Source organism: Aquarana catesbeiana, linkage group LG03 (genome assembly GCF_042186555.1).
Source record: "Aquarana catesbeiana isolate 2022-GZ linkage group LG03, ASM4218655v1, whole genome shotgun sequence".
NCBI lineage: Eukaryota > Metazoa > Chordata > Amphibia > Anura > Ranidae > Aquarana > Aquarana catesbeiana.
The window spans coordinates 393,524,237-393,546,829 of record NC_133326.1 but is presented as its reverse complement, the minus strand read 5'-3'; positions in this window follow the sequence as shown (position 1 = coordinate 393,546,829).

Sequence of the window (22,593 nt, the reverse complement as noted above, 5' to 3'; positions counted from 1 at the left end):
TTTTCTAGCCATGTTGCGTATGCGTACTCCTCGTAGAGTTTGTGCTGTGCGGGGGCTTGGTGTTGGGGTCCTGACCTTGACACAAGTCCAGTCCATGAACAGGTTGGGGAGGAGTTCATGGACCAAGAATTGGTTGCTTCAGTGTGACCAGTTCTCTCATATGCCTTTGCTCCGTGAGATCCGTGAGAATAATCCTGATGATTTCAGGAACTTTCTCAGGATGACGGACCCCGTATTTCACCGTCTGTTGGCTTCGCTGACCCCCTATATCAGCAGGCAGGATACCTGCATGAGGCAAGCCATCACTGTGGAGCAGAGGCTCGTCGCTACCCTGTGGTACTTGGCGACAGGGAGAAGCCTGCAGGACCTCAAGTTCTCGACAGGCATCTCCCCTCAGGCTCTGAGGATCATTATCCCGGAGACCTGTTCTGCCATCATACAGGTCCTGCAGAAGGAGTATATGAAGGTAAGATTTTTATCCTTTAATATCACATTTTATTGTATTGAATGATTGATAATATATTATATTTCTTTCATCATTCCCTAATTACCATGATTGTAATATGCTGTGAATGTCCCCTTTGTCCTCATGCATGCTGGATGCTGTATGTAATTAATTTTTTAGTCTTTCATACAGATTGTCCTTCAATAACCTCCCCAGCATGTTCTCATGCCCTATATTCACCTAATGTAGTCACTTAACAATGTATTTTATCATCTCCATAGTAGTGCTTTACCCCAAACACCCCCTAAAATGTTTTGAAATGTGATTTGTGCTTTAAATTCAGGCAGAGTGCCAGAGGCTTTTTTGTGGTGTCCCCAAATCATTTTTCTTAACCCTCCCTCCCCCCAACTGCTAAGTCAGCTGATCCCAGTTCTCTATCTATCCTCAATCATCTATCTGGTGACTTTGCCAAACCCATACACACTATACCCATCTCTTTTGTGCTCAGATGTATGGATGAATTCCCCAAAGCATGTAGTGCAAGGGCCTGCCTGTATACTTTCAAATGGTACAGTTTGAAGTTTTTAGATCCTATTATTATCTTGAGACAGGTAATAGCAGAATGTTCAAATGTGCTCAAATGTGTACAGTGTGTATTTATATCTTTGTATTATGACACTTCTTACCTGTCCAGTGGTCTGCCAATAGTGTAACTAATGAGGCTGTTCCAAGTAATACCCTGTATTTAGGCATTCATCTCTCAATGAAGTGGAGAGGGTTACCTGTCCAAGATTTCTACACCCCCCATAATGTTAGAAATGACCAATGAGGGGGGGGGATATGATAGGTGTACCTTATACTTTGGTGTTGTTAAATTCCCCTTAAAAAAAGCTATCTGGAGGTTGCCCCAGAATGTTTGTGCCTAATCTGCTTGCCATGTTTCTGAGCAAAAATATTAATTTTTTTTTTTTCCTCAACAGTTTCCTTCCACGCCACAGGAATGGCAGACTGTGGCCTCCCACTTTGCCCAGCGGTGGGACTTTCCTAACTGCGGAGGGGCAATTGATGGGAAACACATCCACATCATCCCACCACCCAGCTCGGGGTCATACTATTTCAACTATAAGGGGTTCAATAGTATTGTGATGTTGGCGGTGGTGTCGGCTAATTGCGACTTCTTGTATGTGGACGTGGGGAAGAATGGCCGGATGTCCGATGGTGGAGTCATCGCCCAGACGGAGTTCTACAGGCATCTCTAGAATGGCAGCTTGGACTTGCCAGCTCCAGAGGACAATGTGGAAGGACTCCCATTCGTGTTCGTTGTTGATGAAGCGTTTGCGCTGGGGGACCATCTTATGCGGCCATTCCCTATGAGGACACTCACCCCGGAACAGAGGGTTTTTAATTACCAGCTGGCCAGAGCCCGAAGAGTGGTGGAGAACACATTTGGAATCCTGGCCAGCTGGTTCCACCTATTTCTGACACCTATCCATATGGCAGAGTATAAACTTAATCATATAATCATGGCGTGCTGTATTCTCCATAACTTTTTACGGAAACATTCGGCCAACTATGCTGGCTCAGTTGGGCCTGGGGCCGGAGTGATACCTGAAACAACACTGACGGTGCTTGAAAGCGGCCGTCCTGGCTTGCCGCCCGTGATGTCCAGTTACGATACCTGGAGTTGTTTGCGGGTAGGGGGGCCATCAATATGCCTGCAAATTTGTGAAGCCTTTTTCAAATAAAAAAGCAAAAAAAAGAAATTCTTTGTGGACATTTACTGCTTGTGTTTGTTTTAGCTGACCCTGACAGCAATGTGTGGAGTCCCGAAAATGGCGTGATTGTGTAACCTTATACAAAGCACTGTTGGCTGGTATTTACTAAAGGCGTAAACACTTTTTATACTACAAGTGCTCTTGAAACTGCAATGAAAATGCTCTTGTAGTGCAAAGAGGATTTGCCCTTAGGAAATAACCACCATTTTCTCAGAAAACAGCAATTACATCACCACAAAAGTGTTGTAGCATTGAGACAATAATCCACACATTCTTGATTAACAAACTTTTTAATACATGCACAATCACATGTGTATTTAGAAACGGTTTTTAAAACAAACCAACATGTTTGTTGTATAACAGTTTTTGGGGTGGCATTATCAAAAATAGAAATGTCCATTTACGATAAAACAGGCCTGTGTAAAACCAACAAGAAAGACAAAAAACTTGGTAAAACTTGAAGGCAATATCAGACATGAGTATTTAGGAACTGTGTTTGATATTGCGTTCAGATGGGGTGAAGTCACCCCTTGAAAAGCCAAATTTGGAAGATGCACACCAATTTACGAATGTCAACATGTGCTCGCTGCCATCACGGGGGATCAAGGGACGTGTTTTGGGGGAGCAACACCTTCCTCACAGCTACTTTATTATTGAGGAACGGGTTGCACCCCCAAAACGCGTCCATTGATCTCCCGTGATGGCAGATAGCACATGTTGGCACACTGTGTGCATCCTCCAAATTTGGCTTTTCGAAACATTACTAAAAAATTTAAAACATTGTACCACACACAAAAAAAAATTGATTTTGTGGGGTTTTAAATTCGCCCCAAAACATCAATGATGTTATTATTTTTTTGAATCACATCATTGATTTTTTTCTTGATGTTTTCCAATTCTAAATTACACCCCATTATCTCTCCGATCAGGATCTGGGCACTTTCTGATGTGAAAGGATCTCGATCCCTAACATCACAATCACCTAAAAAGAGAGAAACCAAACAAAAACAGGTATCAAAAATCTGCCAGCATCCATCTCTTACCTGAGCCTGTGGTCGCAGACACTCACCTGTTGTGGTGCCAATTTCCACCACATCTTCTTCCTCCTCCTGCTCCACTTGTGTTGTGGGTATTTCACCTTCTTCCAGTCTTCGAGTCTTTTCTCCCCTATGTAAAACAAAAATGGTATAATTAGCACACAAATATTTGATGGCAGAACTATAAATAGGAAACATTGCTTGGAAGTGGGGTACAATTGTCAATTTTAGCAAAGTTCCAAGATGTCGCTTTTTTATTGTCCTTTGTCAACCTGCAATACTTTACCTGTTTTGTACAAGCTTCACAGATGGAGACCCCCCTATAGTATACAATGGAGCACCTGTGTGGCCCCCTAATAAAAAGGGTGTTCTGGTGTCCCACACTAGTGCTCCAGTGTCCAGATGTGAAAACAGTGACTGAGTGTCCTCTCCTTACACAGAATCTAGTTTGCATTTCATTCTAGTAACAAAGCCATCTACACAACCAAATATTTTGCATCCAAGTAGGCCCTAAAAAATGTAGGAAAATGCATATGGCCTAAACAATGGTGTTTTAGAGGCTGAAAAAAAAATGTTTGATACGAACAAATAATGGACCCATGAACATTAAAATTGACATTTTAAACTGTACAATTAAGAAAAGCATATGGAGCAGCACGAACATAATAAAGACAAAAAGAATAGGAACACAGCACAACTACTTACTTTTTTGCAGCACTCTCCGGATCTTTCGGTACTGCTCGGGCTCTCTTAATTTCAGGTCTGACCACCGCTTCCTGAGCTGATCTTTCGATCGTCGTACCCCGAAATTCCGGTGCAGACTCTTGACCACTTTCGCCATGATCTTGGCCTTTCTGATATTGGGGCTGGGGTAAGGCTTATACTTTCCATCATAGTCGGCCTTCTTCAGGATGTCCACCATCTCCAACATCTCCCCAAAGGACATATTTGTGGCCTTAAATCTTCTTCTTCTGGATCGGGATGTTTCTGTCTCCGGGCTTTCCTCCTCCTCCTCCTCGTTGCTATAATTAGCACGCACCTGCTGTGACTCCGCCATGTGCTCTTCACCCACTGCGCCGAACGAAAAGGGGCGGGGAATAGACTAGAAAGAACGTCAGGGGCGGGTGGAGTTACACGCATGCGCAGTGTGTATAAAGTGTAACACACGTGTGTATTACGTACGATCTGTGAGCGGAGGAAGGAGCATTGGACGCGCCGATCGTAAGAACGAAGGTAAGAGACATACTTGTGCCTATACTGCTTCTAGATTGAGGCCTATATTGTAACAAGATTAGGAGAGTTTTGTCTGACATTAGGCTTTGTCTTGTGTTGTGTCTTGCAGTGAACATGGATATCTTATTACAAGATAATGACTTCATGTCAATATTCATTGACATGTTCAGGGAGCTGCCCTGTTTGTGGGAGATCAACCACCCACATTACAGGAACCAAACAAAGAGGAAGTCAGTGCTGGATCAATTGTTGGAAATTGTGAAGCCGGTGATCCCCACGGCAGACATCATATATTTGAAGATCTTAATTGGTGGCCTGAGGAGCACATATGTAAGGGAGCGCCAGAAAGTCCAGAATTCGCAGAGATCCGAAGCAGCAGATGACATCTATGTCCCCAGGATGTGGTACTATGACAGGCTGCATTTTCTGGCAGGCCAGACTGAACCCAGGTCATCCCTCTCCAGTCTTCCTTCCATGCTTCCTTCCCCCCCAGCTGAGGATTCTGACGCCCAACCTGGGCCTTCCAGGCAGCAGCATGTGGAGGAGCCCAGCTTGAGCCAGGTATAGCATTCCTCTCAATATTTCTGCTTGTCCAATCAATGATGTTAACTAGCTGTTAGTTTGGAGTACTAATTTATGATTGTGATTGATGATGCAAAAAATAAAACCATGTCCCTTTTTCATACACAGGGAAGTCGCAGCCAGGAGGTGGCCGGGCCGAGCCGGCTGCCTGATATGCCGGTCCCTCCCCAACACCTGGAAAGAGTAAGTGGCAGGAGGAGAGGTGCCCTAGAGGAGGCTGCCATAGGCCTCTTTTGGAGGGCTACAGAGGCCCTGGGAGCACCACACACCGTGGAGGAGGACTTCGCTGCCATCATTGCCTCTAAAATGCAGAGGATGGAGGAGGGACAACAACTCATGTGTGAGTCGCTCATATTGGAGGCTCTTAATAAAGGTATGAGGGCCCAAATTACATCTCAGACACACCTTTGCGAACTCACAGATGGTCCTCCTCCTCCTCCTGCAGGTCCTCCTCTTCCTCCTCCTTCTCCTCCAGGTTCTTCCAGTCCTCCTCCTCCTCCAGGTCCTACTCCTCCTCCTGCCACATCTCCAACAGCACAGCCACAGCCCGGAATGGAGCGTGGAAGGAAGACCAGAAAGTGAGGACCCTGGATCCAGTCTAGTCGGCCAAAAGATGCAGCCTCTTGTGGTACCACAGCCTGGGGACACAGATGTCATCTGCTGCTTTCCGGATCTCTGGGACTTCTGGACCAGACTGCCCTCCTTTACATATGGACTGCTCAGGCCACCAATTTTGATGTTCAAGAATTGATGTCTGCCCTGGGGGTCCCAGGCTTTCGCTAATTTCTCCTGTTTATCCAGCATTGCCTCCCTCTTTGTTTGGTTCAGAGCCCTTAATAAAGGAATTTTGTTTTGAATTATACTTGCCTGTGTGTGTTTTACTTCAAAAAGGACAGTTTGTTTGTGAGGATTCAGGTACATTTCAAAAATACAATGTGAAATTAACAAGGGACACCAACACCAAGCAATCTCCTTGAGATTAAATAATAAAAGATATCAATAGTGTTGTGGTAACTTGACACACAAAACACACACAAAAATAGTCTGGAGTAAATCTAAAAATAACATTAAACAAAGATCAGCCTTGGAAAAAATACAAACATAAAATCTAAACCAAAAATGGCTTTAAATAAAAAAAAAGAAAACAAAAAAAAAAAAAATTCTGTCAGATGTGACAAACAACAATATTTTTCAGGAAATCCCAAGAAAAAAAAAAAAAAAATAAGTTTGTGAGAAGTGTGTGTGAATATGAGCAGCAAAACTACTTAATTCTTGTCACATTATAAAGAAGAAGAGAGTGCGCTGTATTAAACCATTTTTAACATTGCAGCGTGACGAAAGTGCTGTATCCATTGCGAACGATAATTTTACCTGACCGAGCTGTTCCGTGTCGAAATTTCTTCTGAGCATGCGTGGCACTTTGTGCGTCGAAACAGGCCACACACAGTCAGAATTGACGAAATCGGACTTTGTTGTCAGAAAATTATATCTCCTGCTCTCCAACTTTGTGTGTCGGAAAATCCGATGGAAAATGTCCTATGGAGCCCACACACAGTCGGAATTTCCGACAACACGCTCCGATCGGACATTTTCCATCGGAAAATCCGACCGTGTGTACGGAGCATTAGAGATTTAAAATATGATACACAAAAAAGAAAAATGGAGATACAATTCCCCATGTATCCCACTTAAAGACACTGATTATTTTTCACTGGGGAAAAGCAATTTGTTTGGAAACTGGATTATTAAGCAGATTGCGCAATTAAAGGATGTAATGGTGAAGGGTAGGTTTTGCACATTTCATGCGTTATAACAAAAAACGACCCGATGGTAATAGATGAATGGTGGTATCTCCATCTGAAACATTTCTTTGATTCTCTCCCCCAACCAGTGTGGTCAGCAGATAATTTGCTGCCGATGGAGAAACTCTGTATGGCCATAGTAAAAAGGAAGGGTATATCCATAATATGTAACATTTTAATGGAAAGAGGTGGGATGGGGGAACCGCTATACATTTTTGAGTTTGGTATCCGCAACGTCACAGGATAGTAATATAATAGAAATGAATTTCAAATGCTTAGCACGGTGGTACATAACCCTAGACAAGGCCCATAAGTACCAAAGGGAGACCCCGCAGTGTTGTTGGAGGGGGTGTGGAGGACTGGGAACCATGTCTCATATTTGGTGGACTTGCCCAAAAATTAGACAATATTGGAGAGAAATAATAAAGATAATAAAAGATATAACAAAAGTGGCGGTCCATGAAGACCCATGGGAGTGTTTATTCCCATTGACGAAAATTAAAGTCAACCAATATATGAGAACTTTGGTTCCCCCACTACTGAACACAGCTAAAAGCCTAATCCCTAGGCATTGGCAGGATCCAGAGAGGATCCTGAGGAGTTGGTGTAATAGAGTCGACAATATTTTTAAAATGGAGTACTTGAGATTTAGTGGGGAGGAGGGATGGGCAGGATTTGAGGAAAATGGAAGGAATGGCTCAAATTTAGGCATACAATGAGGTTCACAGAAATAATTGGATTTTGACCAGGAGAGAGTGGAAAGGGTAGATATACAGTGGGTAGATACTTATTTAGGATCCAGAGCAGCGGGGGGGGGGGGGTCTAGAGGTTTTTTGATTGAATGTATGTTATCAATTTTTTATATGATATAAAGAAAATTTAATAAATGATATTGAAAGAGAAAAGAAATGTAATTTTGCCATGGTTGTGTTCTAAACACGGGAAAAATGTGCCACTTTACAGGCATACTATAGATTCCCCCCCCCCAGGCACAATATTTAAAGGAATATTTCATTTTTATTGTTTCACTTTAAGCATTATAAAAATCACTGCTTCCAAAAAAGCTGACATTTTTAAAAAACATTTTTGCATTGATACATGTCCCCTGGGGCAGGACCCAGGTCCCCAAACACTTTTTATGACAATAACTTGCATATAAGCCTTAAAAATTAGCACTTTTGATTATTCATGTTCGTGTCCCATAGACTTTAATGGTGTTTGTGTGTTCTGCCGAATTTTTTGCCTGTTTGCATGTTCTGCTGCGAACCGAACAGGAGGGTGTTCGGCTCATCCCTAGTTTCAGATGACAAGCTTATCAGTAGTAAAAACAGGTCAATAAATGAAAAGAGATTATTCAACACTGAATAGAGTGCTTGGCACCCTGTAGTTTTAGGGGAATAAATGTAGTTGTCAAAAAAGAATCACTAAACCAATTCAGATTGATGCTAATTTAGGACTTAACATTGCTAACAATATAATATGCATTGAACTTGCTGTATCCTAAACACCGGCAGCTGGAGGTATAAATTGTGGCAGCAATGGCTGCAGAGATTAGTGTGCGGTCGTATGGTTGGAGTTACCCCGGGCATGGGTTTGTGACTGACGTGGATCAGGGTTAGGCGGAGGTGTAGAGATGAGACCCTAATTCAGCAGAAGTTTGATGCCCTCCTTCGGTGTAAAGATTTGTTGTTGTTTGTTGCTATTATTTGTTGTTTGATTTTGGAAGGTCACTACCAGCTTAGAGAGAAACCCCATTTGTAGGCGATCGTTTTTCTCTCGTAGGTTTGCAGTGACTTGGGCAAACTCTCTATGCTTTTGCGCAGTAGCAGCAGATATATCTGTGTATAGAGCAATAGAAGAGTAGGGATCAGACAGCCTGGTGTTGGAGCGGGCTAGTACCATGATTTTTTTCTTTACTTGGAAAAAATGAACGCACGCCAGGACATCGCAGGGGACAGAGGCTCAAAGATGATTAGGTTTAGCCATCTTGTGTGTGCGATCATTGGCAATGTCAGCTTGTATGAGTTGTGGGAGGAGCTTGAGGAAGAGTTGTTGAATGTAGTGAAACAGATCTGGGGGTTTAACGGTCTCTGGGTCACCTCTGAATTTTATATTGTTTCATCTGGAACGGTCTTCGAGGTCTGCCACTTTAGCATATAGGTGTTTTGGACCAAACCAGAACCGTTCGGTACTTTTGTTTCTGTCCCCCTGGCCAAATTAACCTTCAATGTAAAAGTGTGCACACTTGAAGCAAATTACTGACACATACACAAGTTCAGTAGATTGATACTTCTGCTTTTATTACTTCCTGGACCCTGGCTAATATACTGTGAGCCGGATATTTTGTTATCAAATCAAATATCAAATAAGACAAGCATATGCAGACCACAAGATATACATATTCATTATTGTGACAAAGTATAAGCTTTTAGCTGGGTTATATCTATATAAGGGAATAGCAGACAATCATAGCTAAATAGGGTGTCTTGTTTCCAGTTCTTGAAAACAGGCGCAATCTTCTTTTAACTTGTTCTTAACTCTTGCAATTCTGTTCCACATGGGGGGGGAGGGGTAAGCTGGCAGACATCTAATTGAATATGGTTAAGGCTGATAGCTGAGAGAGAGATAAGCACTTATATCTTTATGGTTATATTTGAAATAGGCATTTCACCATAACACTCATAATCACATCCATTACAATAGGAAGCTAAGCTCCTCAGAAAGCTGATGATATATTTTAGTGACCTCATGGTAGGTGTTGGAATGATCTGCCACTTGCTTTTCAAGGATATCCATATGATCCTCCACTTGATCTATTTTAGAATGTAGGGAGGAAATGGAGGAACGGAGCTCATTGTGGAGATCTCTCTGCAGGGACAGGAGCATATGCTTCAGTGTGTACTCTGAGGCAGGCTAATCACTGGCTGGGTGTGCAGCTAATGTTTCATGGCTGCTATGCTGGTGCTGTGTTCCTTCAGGGGCATCCCAGTGCTGTTTCTTATATAGAGGGGCTTTAGTAGGAGAAAACACTGGTGATTGTGCTGCCCGCTTACCTCTGTCTGTGGTAGAATCATTGTGTGCCCCCATTGCGGGTTCAGTGCTGTCCATTTCTTCTGAGGAATTTGTGGAATGCAGCTCATTCTCCTGTGATCGCTCCTCTGCTGACAAGTGAGGGGGAGGAGGCGCCGCTCTTTCTATAAGGCGGCGTGGCTTTTGTGTAGATTGGAATTTCTTTTTGGACATACCTTCCAGGTACCAGCTCTCTCCCTACGTAGGAAAGCAGGGATGAGAGCTGCTGTGAAGGGCAGATGGTTGCTACAAGTCCCGAGGTTGAGCGGAACTGGTGAGTCAGACATCCATCTTCCTCCGCAGCCGCCCAAGCCCCCTGGAAACTGTATATTTATTGCCCAGAGTAAGATCCAGTATCATTCCAGTCCATTAGCAGACAATATATTATGCAGTGTTAAATATTGTTTATAAAAGAGCACACTGCAGTATTGCCAAAATGTGTATATTCTTCTATATTTAAAGCTAGTGCAGTGTTTATAAAAAGTTTTCACTCACTAGGAAGTATTCATATTTTATTTTATAGAACCTTGGAATCACAGTGGATTTATTTTTGTTTTTATGTTTGAACAGATTTTTCATGTAAAGGTGAAAACAAATAACATTTCTTCTACGGTTTCTGGAAGTTATATGGGATACTATAAAGATAGATGTGAGTTTCTGTGGTTTGATGAAGCCAAAACTGAGCTTTTTATACCTTACAGCAAACATCTTGTTTAGCAAAGCCTAGTCAAATTCCGCTTAAGTTCCCCGCTGGTGCCATATCCAGATGTGGGAGAATGGTAATCCAGCTCTGCAGATGTGTCCGTCTATTGCCAGTCCCCAATAGTCCCTGTGCTGATGTCATCACCTTATGTTTCCTGAGAGGACCACAGTTCTGGGCAGCCAATAGGAAGTGCCCATGTCACCTAGGTGATAACATGGAGACCTGATAAAGGACCCCATATCCTGTGATCAAAAGAAGAGAAAATACCCTGGGCCAGAACATAACATGACTAAGGATTTAGGTTAGGAAAAGGGGCATTTAAGGTTTTTTTGTTTGTTTTTTATTTTCATTGTTGGTGATTAGTTGGAGAGTGGGGTGAGCCTGGAGCTCAGCTTTAAAAAAGGCTGAACTTGAAAAAAAGGCTATTAAATCATGATCATCATGCAGTCTGATAGAACTTGAGCTCTTGAAAAGAGGAATGGGAAAACAATGTGAGTCCAACTATGCAAAGCTGATAGAAACCTATTCTCACAGACTCAAGACAGTCATTACACCCAAAAATACATGTATGAAACATTAGGTTGAAAGGGTTGATAATTACAATACAATAATTTTTATTTTCGTTTATAATTGATAATTTGATAAGAGTATATTTCTGGTAATAAATGTAAAAAGGTAATTCAATCCACTATAATTCAATGTTCTATGACAATAACAAATAAAAACATCCAAGGAAGTGAATACTTTTTTTAGGCACCATATATCGTGTGTGTGTGTGTGTGTGTGTGTGTGTGTGTGTGTGTGTGTGTGTGTGTGTGTGTGTGTGTGTGTGTGTGTGTATATATATATATATAGATACTTTAAATTCATTTTTATTTATTTAATGAAAATTATCACAGCAGGTATATTTTTCACAGTACAACAAAAGGAAATCATGATAATTTTTCAAATCTAAATGGCCTAAATGAAAATCTCAGAAAAGACCCCTAAACATTTTTGTACATAAATTAATTGAATATCTATTAGGTTTAATAAAATATTTCTTTTTTCAAATCCTTTTACAAAAAAACCCTTTTTTCTTGATATACATAACTCTTATGCGCCATACACACGATCGGACATTGATCGGACATTCCGACAACAAAATCCATGGATTCTTTCAGACGTATGTTGGCTCAAACTTGTTTTGTCTACACACGGTCGCACAAAGTTGTCGGAATTTCCAATCGCCAAGAACGCGGTCACGTACACCACGTACGACGAGACTATAAAAGGGCAGTTCAGAACCAAGTGCGGCACCCTTTGTGCTCCTTTTGCTAATCTCGTGTTAGTAAAAGTTTGGTGAGAGACGATTTGCACTTTTTCAGACTCGTGGTTTTCAGATCATATTTCTGCTGTTTAGTTTGTGCTTGTGGGTTTGTATCTGGTCTTCAGTGCATGTAGCGAGTTACCCTTGACTCTGTCATTGTGTTCTTGTTCATTCGTTACTGTTTTCAGGTCGCTCTTCACAGGCCTTGCTGTTTTTCAGTGCGTTCTGTTACTTCGTTCTGAGCAGCCGACCGTTTTCTAGCCATGTTGCATATACGTACTCCTCGTAGAGTTTGTGCTGTGCAGGGGCTTGGTGTTGGGGTCCTTACCTTGACACAAGCCCAGTCCATGAACAGGGCGAGGAGGAGTTCGTGGACCAAGAATTGGTTGCTCCAGCGTGACCAGTTCTGTCATATGCCTTTGCTCCGTGAGATCCATGAGAATAATCCTGATGATTTCAGGAACTTTCTCCGGATGACGGACCCCGTATTTCACCGTTTGTTGGCTTTACTGACTCCTTTTATAAGCAGGCAGGATACCTGCATGAGGCAAGCCATCACTCCGGAGCAGAGGCTAGTCGCCACCCTGCGGTACTTGGCAATGGGGAGAAGCCCGCAGGACCTCAAGTTCTTGACAGGCATCTCCCCCCAGGCTCTGGGGATCATTATCCCAGAGATTCTGCCATCATCCAGGTCCTGCAGAAGGAGTATATTAAGGTAAGATTTATCCTTTAACATCACATTTTATTGTATTTAATGTTTGATAATATATTGTATTTCTTTCCTCATTCCCTAATTACCATGATTGTAATATGCTGTGAATGTCCCCTTTGTCCTCATGCATGCTGGATTTTAATGTAATTTTTTTTTGTCCTTCATACATATTTCCCTTCACTTACCTCCCCAGCATGCTCTCCTGGCCCTATATTCACCTCATCTAGTCACTTAACAATGTATTTTGTCAGCTCCATAGTAGTGCTTTACCCTAAATACCCCTTAAAATGTTTAAAATTGTGATATGTGCTTAAAATTCTGGCACAGTGCCAGAGGCTTTTTTTTGGGTTCACAAAATCTTTTGGAACCCTCCCTCCTCCCAACTGCTAACTCAGCTGATACCAATCCTCTATCTGACTTTGCCAAACCCTAACACACTATACCCACCTCTTTTGTGGTCAGATTTATGGATGAATTCCCCAAAGCATATAGTGCAAGGGCCTGCCTGAATACCTTCAAATGGTACTGTTTAAAGTTTTTGTATCCTATTATTATCTTGATAGGGAATTGCAGAATGTAAAAATGTGCTAAAATGTGTACAGTGTGTATTTATATCTTTGTATTATGACACTTCTTACCTGTCCAGTGGGCTTCCAATAGTGTAAAGTAAGGAGGGGCTGGCCAAAGTAATCCACATTATTTAGGCATTCATCTCTCAATGAAGTGGAGAGGGTTACCTGTTCAAAACAAATGGCTCATGAGAAGGGGGGGGGGAGGAATCTGATAGGTGGACCTTATACCTTTGTTTTTAAATAGTCCCTAAAATAAATGTTATACTGATGTTGGCCAAGAATGTTTGTGTCTAATCTGCTTTCCATGTTTATGTGCAAAATTATTAATTTTATTTTCTTGTTGACGCCACAATTTCCTTCCAGCCCACAGGAATGGCAGACTGTGGCATCCCACTTTGCCCAGCGGTGGGACTTTCCTAACTGCGGAGGGGCAATTGATGGGAAACACGTCCACATCGTCCCACCACCCAACTCGGGGTCATACTATTACAACTATAAGGGGTTCAATAGTATTGTGATGTTGGCGGTGGTGTTGGCTACTTACGAGTTCCTGTATGTAGACGTGGGGAAGAATGGCCTGATGTCAGATGGTGGAGTCATCGCCCAGACGGAGTTCTACAGGCGTCTCTGGAATGGCAGCTTGGACTTGCCACCTCCAGAAGACAATGCGGAAAGACTCTCATTCTTCTTCATTGCGGATGAAGCATTTGAACTGGGGGACCATCTTATACAGCCATTCCCTATGAGGACCCTCACCCCGGACCAGAGGGTTTTTAACTACCGGCTGGCCAGAAGAGTGGTGGAGAACACGTTTGGAATAATGGCCAGCTGGTTCCGCCTATTTCTTACACCCATACATATGGCGGAGTATAAACTCAATCATATCATCCTGGCTTGCTGTGTTCTCCACAACTTTTTAAGGAGAAATTCTGTGAACTATGCTGGCTCAGTTGGGCCTGAATCTGTAATTCATGTAAATGAACCAACCCTGGCAGCGCTTGAAGCTGGCCGTCCTGGCTTGCCCCCCCCCGAGTGCTCCCGAGGTCCGTCTAAGACACATGGAATACTTTGCGGGTAGGGGGGCCATGAATATGCCAGACAATGTCTGAGATATTTTTTAAATAAAAAACAAATTTTAACTACTAAAATATTTGCTGACATTTACTGCTTGTCTTTTTTTAGCTGACCCTGACATAAATTTGGGGAGTCCTGAAAATGGCGTGATTGTGTAACATTAGAAAGCACTGTTGGGTGTTATTTACTAAAGGAAAATACATTTTGCACTACAAGTGCACTTGAGCCTGCACTGAAACTGCACTTGTAGTGCAAAGTGGATTTGCCCTTAGGAAATAACCACCATTGTCACAGAAACCACCAATTTTACCACAAAAAAAGTTTCGGAGCAATGAAAGAAGAAGCCACACATTGTTGATTATCAATCTTTTTAATACAAGCACAATCACATGTGCATTTATCAAAGGTTTTTAAAACAAACCAACATGTTTGTTGTATAACAATTTTTGGTGTCACATTAATAAAAGTAGAAATGTCCATTTAAGGTAAAACAGGCATGTTTAAAACCAACAAGAAATACACAAAACTGGAACTTACAAAGTTCAACTTTGGTAGAAATTGAAGGCAATATCAGACATGAGTATTTATAAACTGTGTTTGATATTGCGTTCAGATGGGGTGAAGTCACCCCTGGAAAAGCCAAATTTTGAAGATGCACACAAATTGTTGAATGTCAACATATGCTAGCTGCCATCATGGGGGATCAAGGGACATGTTTTGTGGGTGCAACCCCTTCCTCTCAGCTACTTTATTATTGAGGAAGGGGTTGCACCCACAAAATGCCTCCATTGATCTCCCGTGATGGCAGATAGCACATGTTGACACACTGTGTGCATCTTCAAAATTTGGCTTTTCGACAATAGGTAAAAAAAGGTGCAACACATTTTTGTGGAAAAAATGCCAACTACGTTAGGGATATCGAGGGGTTTTAAACTCAACCCTAAAACATCATTGATGTTCTTCATTTTGTTTTTAACATCATTGATGTTTTTCTGGATGTTTTCCAAGTCCCTATTATACCCCATGATCTCTCCGATCAGGATCTGGGCACTTTCACTGGTGAAATGACCTTCATCCACAACATCACGATCACCTAAAAATATATTAAAAAAACCACACCATGTATTATAAATATGCAGGCATCCATCTCTTACCTGAGCCTGTGGTCGCAGACACTCACCTGTTGTGGTGACAATTTCCACCACGTCTCCCTCCTCCTCCTCCTGTTGGCTTTGGGGGATTTCCCCTTCTTCCTGAGGTGGTGGGTCTGTGGTCTCCTCGGATGAGTGGTGTCCTCTGAGTCTTTTCTCCCCTATGTAAAAAAAAATAGGTATACTTAGCACACAGATATTTGATGGCAGAAATAGGAATATGAAACATTGCTTGGAAGTGGGGTACAATTGTCTGCTTTGACAGAGTTCCAAGCTGAAGAAATTTTTTTGTCCTTTGTCAAGCTTGAATACTTACCTGTTTTGTACAAGCTTCACATATGGAAACAGCCCTATAGTATAGACTGGAGCACCTGTGTGGGACCCCCTAATAAAAAAGGTGTTCTTGTGTCCCACACTAGTGCTCCAGTGTCCAGATGTGTAAACAGCTGCTGAGTGTCCTCTCCTTACACAGAATCTAGTTTGCATTTCATTCTAGTTACCAAAATTATTTTAAGAGAAGTAGGCTAGCAAAAATGTATTCAAATGCATATGTCTAAAACATGGTGTTTTCTATGCCAAACTAACAATGTTTCATTCAAAAGAATAATGTGCCCATGAACATGAAAGTTGCCATTTTAAACTGTACAACAGTTAAGAAAAGCACATGGAGCAGTACGAACATTAGAAAAATAAAGAATAGGAACACAGGACAACTACTTACTTTTTTGCAGCACTCTCCTGATCCTTCTGTACTGCTCGTGCTCCCTTAATTTGAGGTCCGACCACTGCTTCCTCAGTTGATCCTTGGATCGTCGTACACCAAAATTCTTCTGCAGACTCTTCACAACTTTCGCCATGATCTTGGCCTTTCTGACATTTGGGTTGGGGTAAGGTCCATACTTCCCGTCAAAGTCGGCCCTCTTCAGGATGTCCACCATCTCCCCAAAGGACATATTTGATGCCTTAAATCTTCTCCTCCGGGATCGGAACGTTTCTGGCTCCGGGCTTTCCTCCTCCTTGTTGCTGTAATTAGCACGCACCTGCTGTGTCTCCGCTATGTGCTCTTCCCACTGCGCCGAACGAGAAGGGGCGGGGCATAGACTAGAAAGAAAGGGCGGAGTTTCATGCATGTGCAGTGTATATAAAGCGTAACATGCGTGCATAGTATGTACGATCTGTGAGCGGAGGAAGGAGTATCGGACGTGCCGATCGTGATAATGAAGGTAAGATTTAAAATTGGACCTATACTGCTTCTAGATTGAGGCCTGTATTGTGACAAGATTAGGAGACTTTAGCCTGACATTAGGGTTTGTCTTGTGTTGTATCTTGCAGAGAAAATGGATATCTTGAAGGATCAGGAGTTTATCAGCATATTCATAGATATGTTCAGGGAGCTGCCCTGTCTGTGGCAGGTGAACCACCCTGATTATAAGAACCAAACAAAGAGCGCTGGATAATTTGCTGCAATTTGTGAAGCCAGTGATCCCCACAGCAGACATCACCTATTTGAAGGCCCTAATTGGTGGCCTGAGGAGCACTTATCTAAGGGAGCGCAAGAAGGTCCAGGATTCCCTGAGATCAGGAGCAGCAGATGACATTTATCTCCCCAGGCTATGGTGCTATGACAGACTACATTTTCTGGCAGGTCAGACTGAACCCAGGCCAGCACTCTCCACTCTTCCTTCCACACTTCCTTCCCCCCCAGCTGAGGCTTCAGACATGCAACCTGGGCCTTCCAGGCAGCAACATGTGGAGGAGCCCAGCTTGAGCCAGGTATAGCATTCTTCTAAATATTTCTGGTTGTCAAATTAATGATGTTAAATCTATGTTAGTTTGGATGGCTAATTTCTGATTGTGATTGAGGAACCAATAACTAAAACGATGTCCCTTTTTCATACACAGGAAAGTCTCAGCCAGGAGGTGGCCAGGCCAAGCAGGCTGCCCAATACCCAGGTCCCTCCCCTCCGCCTTCAAAGAAAAAGTGGCAGGAAGAGGAGTAACCTGGAGGAGGCTGCAATAGGCCTATTTTGGAAGGCTACTGAGGCCCTCAGAATACCCCACAGTGTGGAAGAGGATTTTGCTGACCTAACGGCCTGCAAAATGCTGCAAATGGAGGAGGGCCAACGACTCTTATGTGAGTTTGTAATTTTAGAAGCTCTACATAAGGGGTTGAGGGGCCAACTCACATGTGAAAGCCACATTTGTCAGCTCACCCATGGTCCTCCTCCTCCAGGTCCTCCTCCTCCTCCTCCAGGTCCTACTCCTCCTCCTGCCACACCTCCAACACCAGAGCCACAGCCAGGAAGGAGGCGTGTAAGGAAGACCAGAGAGTGATGGCCTGGGTTCAGTCTGGTCTGGCAAAAGATGCAGGCTCTTGTATGACCACAGCCTGGGGACATACATGTCATCTGCTGCTTTCATGATCTCTTGGACTTCTGGACCAGATTGTACTCTCTTATATATGGACTCCTCAGGCCACCAATTTTACAGTAAAATAATTGATGTCTGCCCTGGGGGCCAAAGGCTTTGCCAATTTATGCTGTTTCTCCAGCGTTGCCTCCCTCTTTGTTAGGTTATGACCCCTTAAATAAGGAATTTTTGTTTCAATTATACTCGCCTATGTGTGTTTTCCTTCAAAAAGGACAGTTTGTTTGTGAGGAGGCAGGTACATTTCAAAAATACAATGTGAAATTAACAAGAGACACCAACACCAAGCAATCTCCTTGAGATTAAATAATACAAGATAATAATGGTGTTGTGGTAACTTGACACACAAAACACACCCAAAACTATTCTGGAGTTAAAAAAAAAAATAAAAAAAACACAAGATCAGGCTTAAAAAAAATACAAACCAAAAAAAAAATTAAAATTTTTTAGTCAGATGTGACAAATCAAAATAAATCAAAATATAGTGATGAAATCATGATAAAGAATAAAGAAAGAAGTCTGTGTGAATATGAGCAGCAAAACAACTTCATTCTTCTAGCATTATAAAGAAGAACAGAGTGCGCTGCATTAAACTATTTAAAACATTGCAGCATGACGAAAGTGCTATATCCATTCCAAATCTAATTTTACCAGACCGAGCAGTTCCATCTTGGAATTTATTCTGAGCATGCATGGCACTTTGTGCGTCGGAATTGTCCACACACGGTCGGAATTGACGCAAGTTTGTTGTCGGAAAATTTTATAGCCTGCTCTCAAACTTTGTGTGTCGGAAAATCCGATGAAAAAAGTCCGATGGAGCCCACACATGGTTGGAATTTCTGACAACAAGCTCCGATCGCACATTTCCTGTTGGAAAATCAGACCGTGTGTACAGGGCATAAGCGCTAGAAACATTTTTAAAAAGGAATTTCAACTGTTAAAGCCATTCATATTGTCTGCACAAAAGGTAACTTGCAGACTTTATAATACAATTCTTTTGCTCATTTCAATGTATTAACTAAACAAAAAAACTTTTCCAAATTTGTGCATATAAAATTATTTTTAAATACATAGCTTAACCACTTGCTTACTGGGCACTTAAACCCCCCTCCTATCCAGACCAATTTTCAGCTTTCAGTGTTCTCACGCTTTGAACGACAATTACTCAGTCATGCAACACTGTACCCAAATGATTTTTTTGTCAGTTTTTTCATACAAATAGAGCTTTCTTTTGGTGGCATTTGAGCATCTCTGGGTTTTTTATTTTTTGCCCTATAAATGAAAAAAAGACCGAAAATTTTGAAAAAAAAACAAATTTTTCTGTGATAAAATTTTTAAATTATTACATTTTCTTCATAAATTTTGGCCACAATTTATAATGCTACATATCTTTGGTAAAAATAACCAAAAATTTGTGGAAATTATTTGGTCTGTGTGAAAGTTTTATGCCCCGTACACACGGTCGGACTTTGTTCGGACATTCCGACAACAAAATCCTCGGATTTTTTCCGACGGATGTTGGCTCAAACTTGTTTTGCCTACACACGGTCGCACAAAGTTGTCGGAATTTCCGATCGCCAAGAACGCGGTGACGTCAAGCACGTACGACGAGACTAGAAAAGGCCAGTTCAGAACCAAGCGCGGCACCCTTTGGGCTCCTTTTGCTAATCTCGTGTTAGTAAAAGTTTGGTGAGAGACGATTCGCGCTTTTTCAGACTCGTGGCTTTCAGATCGTTTTCTGACGTTCAGTTTGTGCTTGTGGGTTTGTATCTGCTCTTCAGTGCGTGCAGTCAGTTCGTATTGGAGTTTTCTGTGCGATCTTGTCCGCTCGTTGCTGTTTTTCAGGTCGCTCTTCACAGGCCTTGCTGTTCTTCAGTGCGTTCTGTTACTTCGTTCTGAGCAGCCGACCGTTTTGTAGCCATGTTTCGTATGCGTACTCCTCGTAGAGTTCGTGCTGTGCGGGGGCTTGGTGTTGGGGTCCTGACCTTGACACAAGTCCAGTCCATGAATAGGGTGGGGAGGAGTTCATGGACCAAGAATTGGTTGCTTCAGCGTGACCAGTTCTGTCATATGCCTTTGCTCCGTGAGATCCGTGAGAATAATCCTGATGATTTCAGGAACTTTCTCCGGATGACGGACCCCGTATTTCACCGTTTGTTGGCTTCGCTGACCCCCTATATCAGCAGGCAGGATACCTGCATGAGGCAAGCCATCACTCCGGAGCAGAGGCTGGTCGCTACCTTGCGGTATTTGGCCACAGGGAGAAGTCTGCAGGACTTGAAGTTCTCGACAGGCATCTCCCCCCAGGCTCTGGGGATCATTATCCCAGAGACCTGTTCTGCCATCATACAGGTCCTACAGAAGGAGTATATGAAGGTAAGATTTTTATCCTTTTATATCACATTTTATTGTATTGAATGTTTGATAATATATTGTATTTCTTCCCTCATTCCATAATTACCATGATTGTAATATGCTGTGAATGTCCCCTTTGTCCTCATGCATGCTGGATTTTTATGTAATTATTATTTTAGGTCCTTCATACATATTTGCCCTTCAATAACCTCCCCAGCATGGTGTCTCCTGCCCTATATTCACCTCATGTAGTCACTTAACAATGTATTTTAGCAGCTCCATAGTAGTGCTTTACCCCAAACACCCCCTAAAATGTTTTGAAATGTTATTTTTGATTTAAATTCAGGCAGAGTGGCAGAGGCTTTTTTTTGTGGTGTCCCCAAATTTTTTGTAACCCTCCCTCCCCCAACTGCTAAGTCAGCTGATCCCAATTCTCTATCTTCAATCATCTATCTGCTGACTTTGCCAAACCCATACACACTATACCCATCTCTTTAGTGCTCAGATTTATGGATTAATTCCCCAAAGCATGTAGTGCAAGGGCCTGCCTGTATACTTTCCAATGGTACTGTTTAAAGTTCTTGTATCCTATTATGATCTTGATAGGTCATAGCAGAATGTCCAAATGTCCTCAAATGTGTACAGTGTGTATTTATATCTTTGTATTATGACACTTCTTACCTGTCCAGTGGGCTGCCAATAGTGTAACTAAGGAGGGGCTGTTCCAAGTAATACCCTGTATTTAGGCATTCATCTCTCAATGAAGTGAAGAGGGTTACCTGTCCAAGAGTTCCCCCCCCCTATAATGTTAGAAATGGCCCATGAGGGGGGGAGGGGGAATATGATAGGTGTACCTTATACTTTGTTGTTGTTAAATTCCCCTTAATAAATGCTATCTGGAGGTTGACCCATAATGTTTGTGCCTAATCTGCTTGCCAGGTTTCTGTGAAAAAATAGTAATGTTTATTGTTTTTTCCTCAACAGTTTCCTTCCACGCCACAGGAATGGCAGACTGTGGCCTCCCACTTTGCCCAGCGGTGGGACTTTCCTAACTGCGGAGGGGCAATTGATGGGAAACACGTCCACATCGTCCCACCACCCAACTCGGGGTCGTACTATTATAATTACAAGGGGTTTAATAGTATAGTGATGTTGGCGGTGGTGTCGGCTAATTACGACTTCTTGTATGTGGACGTGGGGAAGAATGGCCGGATGTCTGATGGTGGAGTCATCGCCCAGACAGAGTTCTACAGGCGTCTCCAGAATGGCAGCTTGGACTTGCCACCTCCAGAGGACAATGTTGAAGGTCTCCCATTTTTGTTCGTTGCTGATGAAGCATTTGCGCTGGGGGACCACCTGATGCGGCCATTCCCGATGAGGACCCTCACCCCGGAACAGAGGGTTTTTAATTACCGGCTGGCCAGAGCCCGAAGAGTGGTGGAGAACACATTTGGAATCCTGGCCAGCCGGTTCCGATTATTTATGACACCCATCCATATGGCGGAGTATAAACTGAACCATATAATACTTGCCTGCTGTGTTCTCCATAATTTTCTACAAAAACATTCAGCCAACTATGCTGGCTCAGTTGGGCCTGAGGCCGGAATCCCAAATACATCAACAATGACGGCACTTGAAAGCGGCCGTCCTGGCTTGCCCTCCCTGAATGCCCGTGATGTCCGGTTACGATACCTGGAGTTCTTTGCGGGTAGGGGGGCTATCAATATGCCAGACAATCTGTGACACCTTTTTCAAATAAAAAACAACCAAAAGAAATTCTTGGTGGACATTTACTGCTTGTGTTTGTTTTAGCTGACCCTGACAGAAATGTGTTGAGTGCAGAAAATGTCGTGATTGGGTAACCTTATAAAAAACAGTGTTGGCTGGTACTTCCTAAATGCAAAAACACATTTCACTACAAGTGCACTTGCAACTGCACTGAACCTGCACTTGTAGTGCAAAGAGGATTTGCCCTTAGGAAATAACCCCCATTTGTGCATAAAACAACAATTACATCACCCCAAAAGTGTTGTAGTGTTGAGACAATAATCCACACATTCTTGAGTAAGGCACTTTTTTATACCTGCACAATCACATGCGCATTTACCAAAGGTTTTTAAAACAAACCAACATGTTTGTTGTATAACAATGTTTGCAGTAGCATTATGAAAAATCAAAATATCCATTTCAGATAAAACAGGCCTGTGTAAAACCAACAAGAAAGCCAAAAAACTTGAACTTACAAAGTTCACATTAGGTAAAACCTGAAGGCTAGATCAGACATCAGTATTTAGGAACTGGGTTTGATCTAGCGTTCAGATGGGGGGAAATCACCCCTGGAAAAGCC